Below are 17905 nucleotides of genomic sequence, written 5' to 3'. Positions count from 1 at the left end.
ACGAGTTTGAGTCAAATTTCCCGAAATTTGCAGTTTTATGCAAATTCGAATAATGTGAGATTTGATTTTAAGTTCACAGAAAAATATCTTACCCTGCACACACACTGCTGAAGCATCATAGAGGAAGCTAATGTTTTGTTGCGTGACCGAGTGAGCATTCCCATAATGCCCTGAGGCTATGACATCTAGCGGATTATCATACATTGTACAGTGGTGGTCAGTACCTGGACCGTCACAGATCAGCGGTTCCCAGAGGAGCACAGTTTGTACAGCAGAGTCAGTTTCCATCTCCAGAGTCACTGGGTAAGTCTCTCTCTCCTGTAGAGGGTTAGCTCTTTTGGTCAGCAAGGACTTTTCTCTCTCCTGTAGAGTGAAAGCTCTTAAGATCAGCAGCGTCTTCTCTCTCTCCTATAGAGTGTAAGCTTTAATGGTCAGTGGGGTCCTCTCTCTCTTCTGTAGTGTATAAGCTCTCATGATCAGCATAGTCCTCTCTCTCTCTCTCTCCTGTAGAGTGTAAGCTCTTATGGTCAGCAGAGTCCTCTCTCTCTCTCCTGTAGAGTGTAAGCTCTTATGGTCAGCAGGGTCCTCTCTCTCCTGTACAGTGTAAGCTCTTATGGTCAGCAGAGTCCTCTCTCTCTCCTGTAGAGTGTAAGCTCTTATGGTCAGCAGAGTCCTCTCTCTCTCCTGTAGAGTGTAAGATCTTATGATCAGCAGGCTCCTCTCTCTCTCCTGTAGAGTGTAAGCTCTTATGGTCAGCAGAGTCCTCTCTCTCTCCTGTAGAGTGTAAGATCTTATGATCAGCAGGGTCATCTCTCTCTCTTCTGTAGAGTATAAGCTCTTATGGTCAGCAGGGTCCTCTCTCTCCTGTAGATTGTAAGCTCTTATGGTCAGCAGAGTCCTCTCTCTCTCCTGTAGAGGGTAAGCTCTTATGGTCTGCAGGGTCCTCTCTCTCCTGTAGAGTGTAAGCTCTTATGGTCAGCAGAGTCTTCTCTCTCTCCTGTAGAGTGTAAGCTCTTATGGTCAGCAGAGTCCTCGCTATCTCCTGTAGAGTGTAAGCTCTTATGATCAGCAGGATCCTCTCTCTTTCTCTTGCATTGTGTAAGCTTTTCTGGTCAGCAAGGTCCCAACTCTTCTGTACAGTGTAAGCTCCTATGGTTTGTGGGGTCCTCTCTACCTCCAGCTCTCTCTCTTTCTCGCCTGTAGAGTGTAAGCTCTTATGATCAGTGGGGTCCTCTCTCTCTCCTGTTGAGTGTAAGCTCTTATGGTCAGCAGGGTCCTTTCTCTCTCCTGTAGAGTGTAAGCTCTTATGGTCAGCAGGGTCCTTCCTCTCTCCTGTAGAGTGTAAGCTCTTAAGATCAGTAGGGTTTTCTCTATCTCCTTTCCCCCACGTGTATTTTATGAGTAATTACAAGCTTTCCAGTAGATTCAAGCAAATTTATTTCCACAAATCTCATTTTTGAGGACAATTTGACGAAGTAGGCAAATTTGAGTTTCAAAAAATCCGCTCATCTCTACAAAGTACTCAATGTTTTTTACCCTATGTTACTTTCTGCAATGTGCCTATGCATTATGTTTTCATCTGGATTGGGTACACCTTATCGCGGTGGGATGGCTTTTATGCTTTTTTGATGTTAAAAAACATAGTGTACTTAGTTAAAAAAAATGTTATGTGTTTTTATTTGTTTGTTCACTGCAATGTGTCTACACATTTTAGGTTACAAAGTATCAACCATCCAAACATTTCAAATAAAAAGTAACCCATTTTTCACCTAAAAATTACAATTATGAAATCACCAGAATATCAGACATTCCAAATGTCAGATTAGCGCAATTCCAGATTATTGGGTGCCAGAAAGGACTTTACCTGTACACCTAAAAACACATTACTGTTCCAAAGAACACATTACACTTTGTTTCCGAGGCAGCTACATCCAATGGAGTATAATTCACCGACTTCATTGAAGTATCACATTTTAGCAGAAAGCCGCTCACCTTATAGAACTTTACATCTGTCCGTTCTTCCCTCAGTGCTTAATTCTGTTGTCTTTAAAGGGTTTGAACTTTATCAGATATAGCAAGGATTACAGGTATCCCGATCCTGCAGGAATAGAAAAGACCACTTTGCTTGTCAAATGGAGAGTCTGATACCCAATGAAAGCCTTACTGGCTCCTCCAGCAAGAAACAGGTTAATCTTCACTTAGGGGTGTTATAGACTTCAAGGGGCACAGAATGACTCCATCTAATCTCTATAAAAGGGAAAGCAGTGTTTGCTGAAATCAGAGGAACATTTTGTCAGAAACCAGAGGCTAAGCCTCTTCCATTTAATGGTTTGAGTGGAGTGACTCCGCGAGTAAACAGTCACGCAGATTAAACTGCAAAACTTAATTGGGCGTAACCAACACCAACGACATCATCCTAGACTAAGCCCCTCATAGACTCCTTCTCATGTCTTAAGCCTTCACCATAAGGACCATTCATGGTTTTTATCACATTTCAGTCTCAAATTGAAGATTCCAATATCTGAGCCAGCCATCAGGACGCTGCTCGGCTCCCAAAATAAGAGGGCAACCCCAAAAGTGGTCTCAGGTCTGTGGGTACAAAATAAGGACTATTGTTTCATTCCAAATAAATTGGCATTGGCGCCGAAACTGAATGCTACCTATTAAGCAACTGCTAATTGTCTTCAGTTTAAGTTAAAAAAAATAACATTCGAGACTATGAATCACTAACTTATAGTCTCATAAAAAATGAAAATGTGCAATAAAGTTCCTTTTCTGTCCACATAAGTATTTAGTCTGTTAGAGAAACAGTTTGTGCTTCAGTTCAGTTTGTGCGTTGTTTTCTATAACTAAGTAGTTGAAGCCATTTTGGAGACCATGGAGGGCTGGTTTTGGTCAAACAGTCAAGAAATCTGTAGAAAAGTTTGCAGACAATCAGTAGGTTTAAGGTGGATATGGAAAGAAATAGTATGCACGTTTGGCTTGCTCTCGAGCCATGGCGACTTGATGGATAGACAATCTGTAGGAAGATTGATTTTTGTCTAAACCTAGATAAGTCAACCAGGGTCTTCTCCACCATTATCTTGATAGTATCAAGTCATCAGATTGCTGGTCTTCCTCTTCACCTTGTTCCTTCTATTCTTTTGAAGATCATGATGTCCTTCTCCAGTGATCGCTCTCTTCATATGATTTGGCCAAAGTAGGCAAGTCGTAGCTTGGTGATCCTTGCTTCGAGTGACAAGTCTGGCTTGGTTTCTTCCAAAATTGATCTGTTTGTTCTTCTTCCTATCTATCGTATTCATAACATCCTTCTCCAGCACTATATTTCGATGGCATCGATTTTTCTTCTGTCTTATTTCTTTATTGTCTACTATGTACGAGCCATGTCTTCGTTGCCAGTGAAACGTTCCTCAATTTGAAGACCTTGTCCAGTGACTTCATTGTTGATTTGCCCATAGCTATTATCCTATTGACTTCCGGGGTCATCGCTGCATTTTGAGTGATCATCAATCCCAGTAGGTTGAAGTCCTTTACAACTTCCAGTTCATCGCTGTCCATCTCAAATGTGTCCCGGTCATACCTGGCACTGACAGTAGTCAATATCTTTGTCTTCTTTGTGTTGAGTAGCAGTCTCATGTTCGAGCTTTCCATCTTGACACTCTGCAATAAGTCCTTCATTCCATCTATGCTTGCTTGATAAAGGTTTCTTCCGAAACGCGTGTCGGGGTGATGTGTACAGTGGTGCTGAGCTACCAGTGGCTATCCAGGTAATCACTATGCATAAATATATTTTATAAATGCTTATTGCACATCTCTTTGCTTAGTATGAGATCTATTACTATTAGCGTTGAGTGAGTATGTTCTATTAACCCTTTCAGCGAGTATGCTCGGGCCGAGCTCCGAGTATTTACAGCTGCTCGGTGATGCGTTTGAATCGCTCCTGTGTGCATGATTTGCAACTGTTTGACAGTTTTATTACGTGTGAGGAATGTCTATTTCTCTTACACATTCCTCACATGTAATAAAACTGTCAAACAGTTGCAAATCATGCACACGGGAGCGATTCAACCATATCACCGAGCAGCTATAAATACTCGGAGCTCGGCCCGAGCATACTCGGACAGAACATACTTGCTCAACCCTAATTACTATGAACCCTGGATGCCATGACTCTATATATGTGAGCTAATATTATTATGAGGGTATTATATATACAGTACAGACCAAAAGTTTGGACACACCTTCTCATTTAAAGATTTTTCTTTATTTTCATGACTATGAAAATTGTACATTCACACTGAAGGCATCAAAGCTATGAATTAACACATGTGGAATTATATACTTAACAAAAAAGTGTGAAACAACTGAAAATATGTCTTATATTCTAGGTTCTTCAAAGTAGCCACCTTTTGCTTTGATGACTGCTTTGCACACTCTTGGCATTCTCTTGATGAGCTTCAAGAGGTAGTCACCGGAAATGGTCTTCCAACAATCTTGAAGGAGTTCCCAGAGATGCTTATCACTTGTTGGCCCTTTTGCCTTCACTCTGCGGTCCAGCTCACCCCAAACCATCTCGATTGGGTTCAGGTCTGGTGACTGTGGAGGCCAGGTCATCTGGCGTAGCACCCCATCACTCTCCTTCTTGGTCAAATAGCCCTTACACAGCCTGGAGGTGTGTTTGGGGTCATTGTCCTGTTGAAAAATAAATGATGGTCCAACTAAACGCAAACCGGATGGAATAGCATGCCGCTGCAAGATGCTGTGGTAGCCATGCTGGTTCAGTATGCCTTCAATTTTGAATAAATCCCCAAAAGTGTCACCAGCAAAGCACCCCCACACCATCATACCTCCTCCTCCATGCTTCACAGTGGGAACCAGGCATGTAGAGTCCATTCGTTCACCTTTTCTGCATTGCACAAAGACACGGTGATTGGAACCAAAGATCTCAAATTTGGACTCATCAGACCAAAGCACAGATTTCCACTGGTCTAATGTCCATTCCTTGTGTTCTTTAGCCCAAACAAGTCTCTTCTGCTTGTTGCCTGTCCTTAGCAGTGGTTTCCTAGCAGCTATTTTACCATGAAGGCCTGCTGCACAAAGTCTCCAATTAACAGTTGTTGAAGAGATGTGTCTGCTGCTAGAACTCTGTGTGGCATTGACCTGGTCTCTAATCTGAGCTGCTGTTAACCTGCGATTTCTGAGCCTGGTGACTCGGATAAACTTATCCTCAGAAGCAGAGGTGACTCTTGGTCTTCCTTTCCTGGGGCGGTCCTCATGTGAGCCAGTTTCTTCGTAGCGCTTGATGGTTTTTGCAACTGCACTTGGGGACACTTTCAAAGTTTTCCCAATTTTTCGCACTGACTAACCTTCATTTCTTAAAGTAATGATGGCCACTCATTTTTCTTTACTTAGCTGCTTTTTTCTTGCCATAATACAAATTCTAACAGTCTATTCAGTAGGACTACCAGCTGTGTTTCCACCAGACTTCTGCACAACACAACTGATGGTCCCAACCCCATTTATAAAGCAAAAAATCCAACTTATTAAATCTGACAGGGCACACCTGTGAAGTGAAAACCATTTCCGGTGACTACCTCTTGAAGCTCATCAAGAGAATGCCAAGAGTGTGCAAAGCAGTCATCAAAGCAAAAGGTGGCTACTTTGAAGAACCTAGAATATAAGACATATTTTCAGTTGTTTCACACTTTTTTGCTAACTATATAATTCCACATGTGTTAATTCATAGTTGTGATGCCTTCAGTGTGAATGTACAATTTTCATAGTCATAAAAATACAGAAAAATCTTTAAATGAGAAGGTGTGTCCAAACTTTTGGTCTGTACTGTATACGTTTTGAATATATGGATTATATATACATGTATAAGTGACTCTCGATAGATTGCTATTCTGGTTAGCTGCATGTTGCACGGTTTCACATGTTTTTATAAATTGTATTCTTGTCTTCACTATTTTGTCCCCTTGCTGCTGATTGCTTGTATACATAAATATAAATTTCATACACAGTACAGACCAAAAGTTTGGACACACCTTCTCATTTAAAGATTTTTCTGTATTTTCATGACTTTGAAAATTGCACATTCACACTGAAGGCATCAAAACTGTGAGTTAACACATGTGGAATTATATACTTACCAAAAAATGTGAAACAACTGAAAATATGTCTTATATTCTAGGTTCTTCAAAGTAGCCACCTTTTGCTTTGATGACTGCTTTGCACACTCTTGGCATTCTCTTGATGAGCTTCTAGAGTTAGTCACTGGAAATGGTCTTCCAACAATCTTGAAGGAGTTCCCAGAGATGCTTAGCACTTGTTGGCCCTTTTGACTTCACTCTGCGGTCCAGCTCACCCCAAACCATCTCGATTGGTTTCAGGTCTGGTGACTGTGGAGGCCAGGTCATCTGGCGTAGCACCCCATCACTCTCCTTCTTGGTCAAATAGCCCTTACACAGCCTGGAGGTGTGCTTGGAGTCATTGTCCTGTTGAAAAATAAATGATGGTCCAACTAAACGCAAACCGGATGGAATAGCATGCCAATGCAAGATGCTGTGGTAGCCATGCTGGTTCAGTATGCCTTCAATTTTGAATAAATCCCCAAAAGTGTCACCAGCAAAGCACCCCCACACCATCACACCTCCTCCTCCATGCTTCACGGTGGGAACCAGGCATGTAGAGTCCATCCGTTCATCTTTTCTGCGTCGCACAAAGACATGGTGGTTGGAACCAAAGATCTAAAATTTGGACTCATCAGACCAAAGCACAGATTTCCACTGGTCTAATGTCCATTCCTTGTGTTCTTTAGCCCAAACAAGTCTCTTCTGCTTGTTGCCTGTCCTTAGCAGTGGTTTCCTAGCAGCTATTTTACCATGAAGGCCTGCTGCACAAAGTCTCCTCTTAACAGTTGTTGAAGAGATGTGTCTGCTGCTAGAACTCTGTGTGGCATTGACCTGGTCTCTAATCTGAGCTGCTGTTAACCTGCGATTTCTGAGGCTGGTGACTCGGATAAACTTATCCTCAGAAGCAGAGGTGACTCTTGGTCTTCCTTTCCTGGGGCGGTCCTCATGTGAGCCAGTTTCTTCGTAGCGCTTGATGGTTTTTGCAACTGCACTTGGGGACACTTTCAAAGTTTTCCCAATTTTTCGCACTGACTAACCTTCATTTCTTAAAGTAATGATGGCCACTCATTTTTCTTTACTTAGCTGCTTTTTTCTTGCCATAATACAAATTCTAACAGTCTATTCAGTAGGACTATCAGCTGTGTTTCCACCAGACTTCTGCACAACACAACTGATGGTCCCAACCCCATTTATAAAGCAAAAAATCCAACTTATTAAATCTGACAGGGCACACCTGTGAAGTGAAAACCATTTCCGGTGACTACCTCTTGAAGCTCATCAAGAGAATGCCAAGAGTGTGCAAAGCAGTCATCAAAGCAAAAGGTGGCTACTTTGAAGAACCTAGAATATAAGACATATTTTCAGTTGTTTCACACTTTTTTGCTAACTATATAATTCCACATGTGTTAATTCATAGTTGTGATGCCTTCAGTGTGAATGTACAATTTTCATAGTCATAAAAATACAGAAAAATCTTTAAATGAGAAGGTGTGTCCAAACTTTTGGTCTGTACTGTATACGTTTTGAATATATGGATTATATATACATGTATAAGTGACTCTCGATAGATTGCTATTCTGGTTAGCTGCATGTTGCACGGTTTCACATGTTTTTATAAATTGTATTCTTGTCTTCACTATTTTGTCCCCTTGCTGCTGATTGCTTGTATACATAAATATAAATTTCATACACAGTACAGACCAAAAGTTTGGACACACCTTCTCATTTAAAGATTTTTTCTGTATTTTCATGACTTTGAAAATTGCACATTCACACTGAAGGCATCAAAACTGTGAGTTAACACATGTGGAATTATATACTTAACAAAAAATGTGAAACAACTGAAAATATGTCTTATATTCTAGGTTCTTCAAAGTAGCCACCTTTTGCTTTGATGACTGCTTTGCACACTCTTGGCATTCTCTTGATGAGCTTCAAGAGTTAGTCACTGGAAATGGTCTTCCAACAATCTTGAAGGAGTTCCCAGAGATGCTTAGCACTTGTTGGCCCTTTTGACTTCACTCTGCGGTCCAGCTCACCCCAAACCATCTCGATTGGTTTCAGGTCTGGTGACTGTGGAGGCCAGGTCATCTGGCGTAGCACCCCATCACTCTCCTTCTTGGTCAAATAGCCCTTACACAGCCTGGAGGTGTGCTTGGAGTCATTGTCCTGTTGAAAAATAAATGATGGTCCAACTAAACGCAAACCGGATGGAATAGCATGCCAATGCAAGATGCTGTGGTAGCCATGCTGGTTCAGTATGCCTTCAATTTTGAATAAATCCCCAAAAGTGTCACCAGCAAAGCACCCCCACACCATCACACCTCCTCCTCCATGCTTCACGGTGGGAACCAGGCATGTAGAGTCCATCCGTTCATCTTTTCTGCGTCGCACAAAGACATGGTGGTTGGAACCAAAGATCTCAAATTTGGACTCATCAGACCAAAGCACAGATTTCCACTGGTCTAATGTCCATTCCTTGTGTTCTTTAGCCCAAACAAGTCTCTTCTGCTTGTTGCCTGTCCTTAGCAGTGGTTTCCTAGCAGCTATTTTACCATGAAGGCCTGCTGCACAAAGTCTCCTCTTAACAGTTGTTGAAGAGATGTGTCTGCTGCTAGAACCTTGTGTGGCATTGACCTGGTCTCTAATCAGAGCTGCTGTTAACCTGCGATTTCTGAGGCTGGTGACTTGGATAAACTTATCCTCAGAAGCAGAGGTGACTCTTGTTCTTCCTTTCCTGGGGCGGTCCTCATGTGAGCCAGTTTCTTTGTAGCGCTTGATGGTTTTTGCAACTGCACTTGGGGACACTTTCAAAGTTTGCTCAATTTTTGCACTGACTGACCTTCATTTCTGAAAGTAATGATGGCCACTCGTTTTTCTTTACTTAGCTGCTTTTTTCTTGCCATAATACAAATTCTAACAGTCTATTCAGCAGGACTATCAGCTGTGTATCCACCTGACTTCTGCACAACACAACTGATGGTCCCAACCCCATTTATAAGGTAAGAAATCCAACTTATTAAACCTGACAGGGCACACCTGTGAAGTGAAAACCATTTCCGGTGACTACCTCTTGAAGCTCATCAAGAGAATGCCAAGAGTGTGCAAAGCAGTCATCAAAGCAAAAGGTGGCTACTTTGAAAAACCTAGAATATAAGATATATTTTCAGTTGTTTCACACTTTTTTGTAAAGTATATAATTCCACATGTGTTAATTCATAGTTTAGTGCCTTCAGTGTGAATGTACAATTTTCATAGTCATGAAAATACAGAAAAATCTTTAAATGAGAAGGTGTGTCCAAACTTTTGGTCTGTACTGTATGTGTCAATAAAAGTATTTTGTACAATTCTTAAATGGACTTTAGTGGCCGTCACTATTTCTGTTATGCAGAAATTCTCCAGTAGTATTGCATGATGGTCCGTCCGTATTTTAGGTCATTTTTGCAGTAATATGGATCAATTTCGATTATGTATAGCTATTTTTGGTTTACTGCTTTGTTGTTTTTCCTGCCATTTATCTGCTATTAAAAATTGTATTGTATGTTCACCCCCCTTTAATATATAGGTCTCCTATGTCTTCACTACTCTCTTGACTGTTCAGTAGTGTTGAGCGATACCTTCCGATATCAGGAAATATCGTATCGGATTGGATCGGACCGATACTCAAAAAGTATCGGATATCGCCGATTCCGATACCGGAAACCAATGCAAGTCAATGGGACACTAATATCGGAATGAAAATAAACCCTTTCTTTCCTTGTAGGTTAATTCTACATGAAGTAAAACAACTAAGAATAATGTAGAATGTATTATGCGAAAAGCCGGCAATTCATCAGCGCATACACCGGTACCCGACAATTTACAACAGAAAGAATAGAGCATCACACATAGATTAGATAGATAGAAACATGTCAGTCACATATATATGAAGTACAGGGATGGTGTTGCTTACTGTACTTGTCATTTAGTGTAAAGGATTTATTTAAAAAAATAATAGTGTTTTCATGCACCGTCTCTTTAAAAAAGCCGGCCGGCAATTCAGCATCTGTACCCGACAATTTATAACAGACAGAATAGAGCTTCACACATAGATTAGATAGATAGAAACATGTCAGTCACATATATATGAATTACAGTGACAGTGTTGGTTACTGTACTTGTCATTTAGTGTAAAGGATTTATTTAAAAAAATATTAGTGTTTTCATGCACCGTCTCTTTAAGAAAGCCGGCCGGCAATTCAGCATCTGTACCCGACAATTTAGAATAGAAGGAATAGAGAATCATACATAGATTAGATAGATAGAAACATGTCAGTCACATATATATGAAGTACAGTGATAGTGTTGATTACTGTACTTGTCATTTAGTGTTAAAATAAAGGATTTATTTAAAAAAAAATTGGCGTGGGGTTCCCCTTAATTTTAGTCTCTAACGGAGGTTAAGCAGACGGCTGGGGCAGATGTTTGAAGCCTGGGAAGGGGGTAATACCCACGGAGCTTCCCAGGCTACTAATATCAGCCCCCAGCGGAATACCTAGCCCTTACTAGCTATTAAAATGGGGGACCCCCCCAAAAATATGACGTGGGGTCCCCCCTATTTTAATAGCTAGCAAAGGCTAGGCAGACAGCTGGGGGCTGATATTAATAGCCCAGGAAGGGTGCCATGAATATTGGCCCCCTCCCAGGCTAGAAACACCAGCCGTCAGCCGCCCCAGAACTGGCGCATCCATAGGATGCGCCAATTCTGGCACTTAGCCTCGCTCTTCCCACTGCCCTGTAGCGGTGGCAGTGGGGTAATAGGGCTCTGGTTGATGTCAGCTTATAATGCCAGCTGACATCAAGCCCAGGTTAGTAATGGAGAGGCGTCTATAAGACACCCCCATTACTAACCCCATAGTCAAAGTTAAAAAAAAACCACAAACACCCAGAATAAAGTCCTTTAATTGAAATAAAGACACAATTCTTTATTGTTCTAAATTAAACCATACTTACCGTCACGCCCATTCCAGCTGAAGCCAACGATCTCCTGCAATAAAAGAAAAATAATAAACCAACATCATCCTTAGCTTTCCATGGTTCCCACGACAGCTTCAGCTCTGCTACATTGACATGACAGGCTGGACCGCAGCAGAACGCTGCCATCCAGCCTGTCATCCCGCGGACACTGAGAAGCGCAGGCTTGCTTGCGCTCCTCAGTGTCTCTCTGTGACGGCATCCAAATGAGCCGACAATGAACTCGGCTCACCTCATGCACGTCACTGACAGCGTGGGAGAATTCTCACGCTGAAGCGCTGAGTGCAGGAGAATTTTCCCACGCTGTCAGTGACGTGCATGAGGTGAGCCGAGTTCATTGGACATGACCTCACCTCATGCACGTCACTGACAGCGTGGGAAAATTCTCCTGCACTCAGCGCTTCAGCGTGAGAATTTCCCCACGCTGTCAGTGACGTGCATGAGGTGAGCTCATGTCCAATGAACTCAGCTCACTTCATGTACGTCACTGACAGCGTGGGAGAATTCTCACGCTGAAGCGCTGAGTGCAGGAGAATTTTCCCACGCTGTCAGTGACGTGCATGAGGTGAGCTGAGTTCATTGGACATGACCTCGGCTCATCTTTATGCCGTCACAGAGAGACACTAAGGAGCGCAAGCATGCCTGCGCTTCTCAGTGTCTGTGGGATGACAGGCTGGATGGCAGCGTTCTGCTGCGGTCCAGCCTGTCATCTCGATGTAGCAGAGCTGAAGCTGTTGTGGGATCCATGGGAAGGTAAGGATGAGGTTGGTTTATTATTTTTCTTTTATTGCAGGAGATCGTTGGCTTCAGCTGGAATGGGCGTGATGGTAAGTATAGTTTAATTTAGCACAATAAAGAATTGTGTCTTTATTTCAATCAAAGGACTTTTTTCTGGGTGTTGTGCTTTTTTAAAATACTTTACTAGAAATTCATGGTGGTCATGTCTAATATTGGCGTGACCCCATGAATTTCGGGCTTAGGGCCAGCTGATAATGCCAAGCTGGCCTTAACCCCTTTATTACCCAGTGAGCCACCGCACCAGGGCCCTGGATGAGTTGGGTACAGCGCCAGAAGATGGCGCTTCTATGAACGCGCCATTTTCCGGGGCGGCTGCGGACTGCAATTTGCAGCGGGTGGGGCCCAGAAAGCTTGGGCCTCCCTGCGCTGCAGATTCCAGCCCCCAGCTGCCTAGTTGTACCTGGCTGGACACAAAAATAGGGCGAAGCCCCACGTATTTTTTTTTTTAATTATTTCATGAAATTCATGAAATAATTAAGAAAAAAAGGGCTTCCCTATATTGTTGTGTCCGGCCAGGTACAAATAGGCAGCTGGTGGTTGGGGGCAGCCCGTTCCTGCCTGCTGTACCTGGCTGGACACAAATATAGTGCGAAGCTCCACGTCAATTTTTTTTTAATTATTTCATGAAATAATTTTTTAAAAAAAGGGCTTCCCTATATTGTTGTGTCCGGCCAGGTACAAATAGGCAGCTGGTGGTTGGGGGCAGCCCGTTCCTGCCTGCTGTACCTGGCTGGACACAAATATAGGACGAAGCCCCACATCAATTTTTTTTTAATTATTTCATGAATTTTCTGAAATAATTTTAAAAAAATTGACGTGGGGCTTTGCACTATATTTGTGTCCAGCCAGGTACAGCAGGCAGGAACGGGCAGCCCCCAACCACCAGCTGCCTATTTGTACCTGGCCGGAAACAACAATATAGGGAAGCCCTTTTTTTCTTTATTATTTCATGAATTTCATGAAATAATTTAAAAAAAAAATACGTGGAGCTTCGCCCTATTTGTGTGTCCAGCCAGGTACAACTAGGCAGCTGGGGGCTGGAATCTGCAGCGCAGGGAGGCCCAAGCTTTCTGGGCCCCACCCGCTGCAAATTGCAGTCCGCAGCCGCCCCGGAAAATGGCGCGTTCATAGAAGCTGGATGCTGTACCTGGCTGGCATACAAAAATATGGCAAAGCCCACGTCAAAATTTTTGGGAAAAATTAATTAAAAAATAAATAATAATTTAGGGACTGCATCTTTATTAACTCATCAAATGTCATTTAGTGTTAAAATAAAGGATTTATTTAAAAAAAAATTGGCGTGGGATCCCCCATAATTTTAGTCTCTAGCGGAGGTTAAGCAGACGGCTGGGGAAGATGTTTGAAGCCTGGGAAGGGGGTAATACCCACGGAGCTTCCCAGGCTACTAATATCAGCCCCCAGCTGAATACCTAGCCTTTACTAGCTATTAAAATGGGGGACCCCCCCAAAAAAAATGACGTGGGGTCCCCTCTATTTTAATAGCTAGCAAAGGCTAGGCAGACAGCTGGGGGCTGATATTAATAGCCCAGGAAGGGTGCCATGAATATTGGCCCCCTCCCAGGCTAGAAACACCAGCCGTCAGCCGCCCCAGAAATGGCGCATCCATAGGATGCTCCAATTCTGGCACTTAGCCTCGCTCTTCCACGCTGCCCTGGTGTGGTGGCAGTGGGGTAATAGGGCTGGGGTTCATGTCAGCGCCAGCTGCCATGAAGCCCAGGTTAGTAATGATGGGCGTCTATAAGACACCCCCATTACTAACCTACAAAGTGTTAAAAAGAAAAAACACACACTACACCAAGAAAAAAATAATTTATTTGAAATAAAACACACCATTTTATTTAATTCTTAGTTTACTAAAAAAAAATAGTTACCTGTCCACGTTCCTGCGCTGATCTCCCATGCACAGCTGTCACATCTGGAGATGGTGACAGCTGTGCATGGCTGCTGTAAGCTCACACTGCCGGGAACACGTCCGCTCCCGGCAGCGGGAGCCACTGACTGAGGTCACCGGAGTGCATTCAGGCAGCGCAGCTCCGGAGACCTCCTTTACGGCACTGCTGTACCGTGGGAATTTCTCACGATACAGCAGGGCCGTAAAGCAGCTAACCGGAGCAGCGCTGCCTGAACTCCGGCGAACCCGCTTATGCAATGACGGGGCTGCTGTACGGCCCCGTCATTCTAGCAGCGGCAGCGGTTCAGAGCGGTCACATTCTATGTGGCTGCTCTGAACTGGAGATCTTCGTGGGACACTCGTGGACTACTACGGAGGGATAAGGATAAGGTTGTGGTTTGTTATTTTATATTTTATTACAGGAGATCGATGGCTTCGGGGAATTAGGTGTCTAGGTGAGTATAGGTGTAGTTTTTTATTTTTTACTTTATTTTAGGTGGCGATCGGCGGGGACAGGTAATGTATGAGCTAATTTCTTTTAGGTAACCACTGGCCACCAATGACATGTATTTAAAATTTATTGGGGACACAGTAGGGCAATTTAAATAGCAGGATCAGGCTGATGGGAACTACTGCTCCCATCGAGCTGATCCTGCTGGCTCGAGTGGACGGGGGACAGACATAGGCCGATGGGAGTAGTAGTGTCACATCGGCCTATGTCTGCCTGCACGCACACACCCGCAGACATCGCACAGACACCGCACACATGGCACAGACACCGCACACACCCCCAGACATCGCACAGACACCGCGCACACCCGCACACACTCGCAAACATCGCACAGACACATAGCACAGACACCGCACACACTCGCAGACATCGCACAGACACATCGCACAGACACCGCACACATCGCACAGACACCGCGCACACCCGCAGACATCGCACAGACACCGCGCACACCCGCAGACATCGCACACACACCACACCCGCACACATCGCACAGACACCGCGCACACCCGCACACATCGCACAGACACCCACACACACCAATCATGACGGGTCTGGGAGGTGTGGCTGACCTGTGCGGCCGTGGGAAAGTTCATGTGAGTTCATGCAATGCAGTCAAGCATGAACTCACATGAACCCTCTGAGGGCACCACGGCGACTTCAAATGAACAGCTGATCGGCATCACCTGATACCTCAGCTGTTCATTTGAGTTAACCTGCTGGAAAGCGCAGCACAGAACGGGAAAGCCGGCGGTGAAGTCTTTTTACTGCCGGCTTCCCCGCCCGGGTCCTTCGCTCCCCGCTCCTTGGTGCTGCGCTCCCCGCCCGGTCCTAACTTACGATCGGCATGGGAGGTGGCGAGGGGAGCGGAGGATCGGGGTGGGAGGCTGCGGGGAAGCAGTATGGGGCTGTGTGATTGTTTAAAAGCCGGCAGCTTTTTACCGCCCGCCGGCTTTTAAACAATCAGGAGAATTCTCCCACGCTGGGATGGCATTCTGATGACAGGCTGGATCACAGCTGAGCGCTGCCATCCAGCTTGTCATCCTTCAGAGACACTGCAGAGCGCAGGCATTATGGGAACTTCCGATTCCGGTATTCGATATTCTAAAAGTATCGGAATTAAGTATCGGAATTCCGATACCGCGAATATCGGCCGATACCCGATATTTCAGTATCGGAATGCTCAACACTACTGTTCAGCCTTCAGCAGAATCATCAGCTCTCAGTCATTGTGGTAGAGTTAATTATTTTACTTGGGACATTCAAGAACCATTATCTGCATCAACAACATGACGTATACATGAAAAAACTGACACAAACCAAACCAAAGATAGTCACACTGTTTAGTATTAAAAGTTCTAAAAATTAACACAGTCCCATCTACTTTGTACTCAAGATATCTACTCCGCATAAGTCTGCAACGCCCCATCTCAATAACTAAAGCTCAGTCCATTAGGCTCACCCTCTTCCTCAGTCCTAAACATCTCTATCTGCAGTCATTGGCTTTGCAAAAATATCCTCAGTCTTGTACTCAGTTGGGCAACACTGCAAGTACAGAAGTGTTTGAAAATCCCTCAAAAATGGAACTTCACATTTATAAGCTTGGAGCTTGAGTTATCTCTTTCCATCTGTGCAAATGTCAGCCTTTCAGTCTTTCTCTGCACCCTTTGTCCATTTATTGCCTTCCCCTTAGAGGGCTGAGGGTCTTCCCAAGACGTGAGTTTACATACACTCCTTTTGAGTGAGTTTTATGAGAGACAATCAGGTGGTTTACCTTTGTTTTCTCTCACTTAATGCTTTGGTTTTCTATCTGGGTTTGGTTGTTTCTGCTCCTTTTTAGTATTCGGTCTTGGGCTGCCTTTAGCCATTTGGCCAATACCAGTTTTCTCTTCTGTTCCTATTTCCATAATTTTTACTGTACATTATCTTTCAAGTCCTCAGTGAAAGGAACGCTGTCGCTGATACTCACTGTTGGTTTTGGGTTTAGGATTTTGTACCCTTTACAATTGTCATTGTATCAAACAAAGATTCTACTGCTCTGTTTTGGAGTTTGGTGAGTTTTTCTTTTGAACTATAGACAAATGCTTATGCGTTTTACACTTGGCTTCCCACATGCCATAGTTTACATGGGGTTTTCTTCACTCTTTTGGTGTCTTGTGTCTGGATAGTATTTTTTTAAAATACACCCTAGAGAAATGTTTAAATTTTTTAGCGTATCTGTAATTTTGTGTCACACTGACAGAAGTTCAGATTGATGAGGGCCCTAAAACCACCACCATTCTCTGACACAAAGGGGGAACAATCACTTAAAGGGAAAGTGGCCCAAACCGCAGACAGCATGAATCATTCTGAATGCACAATTGCAGTCAGGCATATTTTCATTGTATACTTTAAAGATCTGGCCGGAATCCATAGCTTGAGACGAGACCAGTCCGGCAAGGCCCCGGCCAGCCTTTTCCCAACACTGCTGCAGTTGACTGATAGCACTAGTGGACACAGACAGAAGAGGGCCCCTATGCAATTACAATTATGGGCCCTTTGCAGTCCAATAGCTCATCATAATGCACAATTCCACTTGTTTTAGAGGTGAAAATGTGCCCCCTTACCTCCAGGGCCCCTGTGCTGCTACACAGGTTGCACCAATGGTATGTACTCCCCTGACTGACAGGACTCTCCCATAGAGAGGGATTTGTCAGTCACCTGGAGCGGTAATCGTGCAGCAACAATAATAATAGTAATAATAATTTTTATTTATATAGCGCCAACATATTCCGCAGGACTTTACAATTAAGTGGGGACATGTACAGACAATAAATTCAATACAAGGTAAGACAGTTTAAACAGTTACATTAGGAGTGAGGTCCCTGCTCGCAAGTTTACATTCTACAAGGAAATGAGGGGACACAATAGGTGAAAAGTGTTTGTTATTTCAGGTCTGGCAATTATAATAAATAGGGATTTTCATATAAAGCTGTATGATCCGGTCATCAGCCAGTATGTTTAAGCGCAATACTCAAGTACCGAGTGCAGTTATCTTGTGCATGCAGGGTGTGGAGACAGATTAAGAGTAGGGAACAGATTCTGAATAATATTTAGAAGGAGGGAACATGGGGAAAGTTAATTTACTGAGTAGCTAAGGTGGTAGGCTTGTTTAAAGAGATGGGTTTTTAAAACGCGCTTGAAGACATTGGGGCTAGGCATCAGTCGGATTGCCTGGGATAGTGCATTCCAAAGAACTAGCGCAGCATGAGTGAAGTCTTGGAGACGGAGGTGCGAGGTTCGGATTATGGGGGATGTTAGTCATAGGTCATTTGTAGAACAGAGGGCACGTGTAGGGCGATAGACAGAGATGAGAGAGGAGATATAAGGCGGTGCAGAACTGTGGAGAGCTTTGTGGGTGAGAGCGATGAATTTATATTGGACCATGTAGCAGATGGGCAACCAGTGTAATGACTGGCACAAGATGGAGGCATCAGTGAAGCAGCTGGACAGAAATACGACCCTTGCTGCCGCATTCAGGATGGATTGGAGAGGAGG

This window comes from Phyllobates terribilis, unplaced genomic scaffold, assembly GCF_046119375.1.
Source record: "Phyllobates terribilis strain yellow unplaced genomic scaffold, ASM4611937v1 Scaffold_5__5_contigs__length_657084704, whole genome shotgun sequence".
Classification (NCBI taxonomy): domain Eukaryota; kingdom Metazoa; phylum Chordata; class Amphibia; order Anura; family Dendrobatidae; genus Phyllobates; species Phyllobates terribilis.
This window is presented reverse-complemented; position numbering follows the sequence as displayed.